Raw genomic sequence first — 4,166 nt, 5'->3', positions numbered from 1 at the left:
TTGTGACTTGGTATCAGTGTATGTCTTTGTGACTTGGTGTCAGTGTATGTCTTTGTTACTGGGTGTCAGTGCATGTCTTTGCTACTTGGTGTCAGTGTGTGTCTGTGTTACTGGGTGTCAATGTGTTTGTCTTTGTTACTGGGTGTCAGTGTCTGTCTTTGTGACTTGGTGTCAGTGTATGTCTTTGTTTCTTGGTGTCAGTGTATGTCTTTGTTACTTGGTGTAAGTGTATGTCTGTGTTACTGGGTATCAGTGTATATCTTTGTTACTTGGTGTAAGTGTGTGTCTGTGTTACTGGGTATCAGTGCATGTCTTTGCTACATGGTGACAGTGTATGTCTGTGTTACTTGGTATAAGTGTGCAGCTTTGTTACTTGGTGTAATTGTATATCTTTGTTACTGTGTATCAGTGTTTCTCTGTGTTACTGGGTGTCAGTTTGTGTCTTTGTGACTTGGTGTCAGTGTATGTCTTTGTTACATGGTGTAAGTGTGTGTCTTTGTTACTTGGTGTCAGTGTGTGTCTTTGTTACTTGGTGTCCGTGTGTCTCTGTGTTACTGGGTGTCAGTGTATGTCTTTGTTACTTGGTGTAAGTGTGTGTCTTTGTTACTTGGTGTCAGTGTGTGTCTGTGTTACTTGGTGTAAGTGTGTGACTTTGTTACTTGGTGTAAGTGTATGTCTGTGTTACTGGGTATCAGTGTATATCTTTGCTACATGGTGACAGTGTATGTCTGTGTTACTTGGTATAAGTGTGCAGCTTTGTTACTTGGTGTAATTGTATATCTTTGTTACTGTGTATCAGTGTTTCTCTGTGTTACTGGGTGTCAGTTTTTGTCTTTGTGACTTGGTGTCAGTGTATGTCTTTGTTACATGGTGTAAGTGTGTGTCTTTGTTACTTGGTGTCAGTGTGTGTCTTTGTTACTTGGTGTCCGTGTGTCTCTGTGTTACTGGGTGTCAGTGTATGTCTTTGTTACTTGGTGTAAGTGTGTGTCTTTGTTACTTGTTGTCCGTGTGTGTCTGGGTTACTGGGTGTCAGTGTATGTCTTTGTGACTTGGTATCAGTGTATGTCTTTGTGACTTGGTGTCAGTGTATGTCTTTGTTACTGGGTGTCAGTGCATGTCTTTGCTACTTGGTGTCAGTGTGTGTCTGTGTTACTGGGTGTCAATGTGTTTGTCTTTGTTACTGGGTGTCAGTGTCTGTCTTTGTGACTTGGTATCAGTGTATGTCCTTGTGACTTGGTGTCAGTGTATGTCTTTGTTACTGGGTGTCAGTGTGTGTTTGTTTGTGTTACTGGGTGTCAGTATTTCGTTTAGTTTAGAGATACAGCACTTAAACTGGCCCTTCGGGCCACCGAGTCTGTGCCGACCATCAACAACCCATTTATACAATTCCTACACTAATCCCGGATTCTAATCTCATCCCCACCGGTCCCTATACATTTCCCTACCAACTACCTATACTAGGGGCAATTTATAATGGCCAATTAACCTACCAAACTGCAAGTCTTTGGCATGTGGGAGGAAACCGGAGCACCCGGAGGAAACCCACGCAGACACAGGGAGAACTTGCAAACTCCGCACAGGCAGTACCCAGAATCCAACCCGGGTCCCTGGAGCTGTGAGGCTGCGGTGCTAACCACTGCGCCACTGTGCCGCCCAGTGTGTGTCTGTGTTACTGGGTGTCAGTGTGTTTGTTTGTGTTACTGGGTGTCATTGTGTGTCTGTGTTACTTGGTGTAAGTGTGTGAATTTGTTACTTGGTGTAAGTGTGTGTCTGTGTTACTGGGTATCAGTGCATGTCTTTGTTACTTGGTGTAAGTGTGTGTCTGTGTTACTGGGTATCAGTGCATGTCTTTGTTACTTGGTGTCAGTGTATGTCAAAATACCTGGTGTAAGTGTATGTCTTTGTTACTTGGTGTCAGTGCATGTCTTTGCTACTTGGTGTCAGTGTGTGTCTGTGTTACTGGGTATCAGTGTATGTCTTTGTGACTTGGTGTCAGTGTATGTCAAAATACTTGGTGTAAGTGTATGTCTTTGTTAGTTGGTGTAAGTGTGTGTCTGTGTTACTGGGTATCAGTGTATGTCTTTGTTACTGGGTGTCAGTGTGTGTCTGTGTTACTTGGTGTCAGTGTGTGTCTGTGTTACTGGGTGTCAGTGTGTTTGTTTGTGTTACTGGGTGTCAGTGTGTGTCTGTGTTACTTGGTGTAAGTGTGTGACTTTGTTACTTGGTGTCCGTGTGTGTCTGTGTTACTGGGTGTCAGTGTATGTCTTTGTTACTGGGTGTCAGTGTGTTTGTTTGTGTTACTGGGTGTCAGTGTGTGTCTGTGTTACTTGGTGTAAGTGTGTGACTTTGTTGCTTGGTGTCCGTGTGTGTCTGTGTTACTGGTTGTCAGTGTATGTCTTTGTTACTGGGTGTCAGTGTGTTTGTTTGTGTTACTGGGTGTCAGTGAGTGTCTGTGTTACTTGGTGTAAGTGTGTGACTTTGTTACTTGGTGTAAGTGTGTGTCTGTGTTACTGGGTATCAGTGTCTGTCTTTGTTACTTGGTGTAAGTGTGTTTCTGTGTTACTGGGTATCAGTGTATGTCTTTGTTACTGGGTGTCAGTGTGTGTCTGTGTTACTTGGTGTCAGTGTGTGTCTGTGTTACTGGATGTCAGTGTGTTTGTTTGTGTTACTGGGTGTCAGTGTGTGTCTGTGTTACTTGGTGTAAGTGTGTGACTTTGTTACTTGGTGTCCGTGTGTGTCTGTGTTACTGGGTGTCAGTGTATGTCTTTGTGACTTGGTATCAGTATATGTCTTTGTGACTTGGTGTCAGTGTAAGTCTTTGTTACTGGGTGTCAGTGCATGTCTTTGCTACTTGGTGTCAGTGTGTGTCTGTGTTACTGGGTGTCAATGTGTGTCTGTGTTACTTGGTGTAAGTGTGTGACTTTGTTACTTGGTGTCCGTGTGTGTCTGTGTTACTGGGTGTCAGTGTATGTCTTTGTTACTGGGTGTCAGTGTGTTTGTTTGTGTTACTGGGTGTCAGTGTGTGTCTGTGTTACTTGGTGTAAGTGTGTGACTTTGTTACTTGGTGTCCGTGTGTGTCTGTGTTACTGGGTGTCATTGTATGTCTTTGTTACTGGGTGTCAGTGTGTTTGTCTTTGTTACTGGGTGTCAGTGTGTTTGTTTGTGTTACTGGGTGTCAGTGTGTGTCTGTGTTACTTGGTGTAAGTGTGTGAATTTGTTACTTGGTGTAAGTGTGTGTCTGTGTTACTGGGTATCAGTGCATGTCTTTGTTACTTGGTGTAAGTGTGTGTCTGTGTTACTGGGTATCAGTGCATGTCTTTGTTACTTGGTGTCAGTGTATGTCAAAATACCTGGTGTAAGTGTATGTCTTTGTTACTTGGTGTCAGTGCATGTCTTTGCTACTTGGTGTCAGTGTGTGTCTGTGTTACTGGGTATCAGTGTATGTCTTTGTGACTTGGTGTCAGTGTATGTCAAAATACTTGGTGTAAGTGTATGTCTTTGTTAGTTGGTGTAAGTGTGTGTCTGTGTTACTGGGTATCAGTGTATGTCTTTGTTACTGGGTGTCAGTGTGTGTCTGTGTTACTTGGTGTCAGTGTGTGTCTGTGTTACTGGGTGTCAGTGTGTTTGTTTGTGTTACTGGGTGTCAGTGTGTGTCTGTGTTACTTGGTGTAAGTGTGTGACTTTGTTACTTGGTGTCCGTGTGTGTCTGTGTTACTGGGTGTCAGTGTATGTCTTTGTTACTGGGTGTCAGTGTGTTTGTTTGTGTTACTGGGTGTCAGTGTGTGTCTGTGTTACTTGGTGTAAGTGTGTGACTTTGTTGCTTGGTGTCCGTGTGTGTCTGTGTTACTGGTTGTCAGTGTATGTCTTTGTTACTGGGTGTCAGTGTGTTTGTTTGTGTTACTGGGTGTCAGTGAGTGTCTGTGTTACTTGGTGTAAGTGTGTGACTTTGTTACTTGGTGTAAGTGTGTGTCTGTGTTACTGGGTATCAGTGTCTGTCTTTGTTACTTGGTGTAAGTGTGTTTCTGTGTTACTGGGTATCAGTGTATGTCTTTGTTACTGGGTGTCAGTGTGTGTCTGTGTTACTTGGTGTCAGTGTGTGTCTGTGTTACTGGGTGTCAGTGTGTTTGTTTGTGTTACTGGGTGTCAGTGTGTGTCTGTGTTACTTG

This window comes from Heterodontus francisci, unplaced genomic scaffold (genome assembly GCF_036365525.1).
Source record: "Heterodontus francisci isolate sHetFra1 unplaced genomic scaffold, sHetFra1.hap1 HAP1_SCAFFOLD_83, whole genome shotgun sequence".
NCBI classification, from domain to species: Eukaryota; Metazoa; Chordata; class Chondrichthyes; order Heterodontiformes; family Heterodontidae; genus Heterodontus; species Heterodontus francisci.
Note: the sequence above shows the minus strand (reverse complement) of the source record.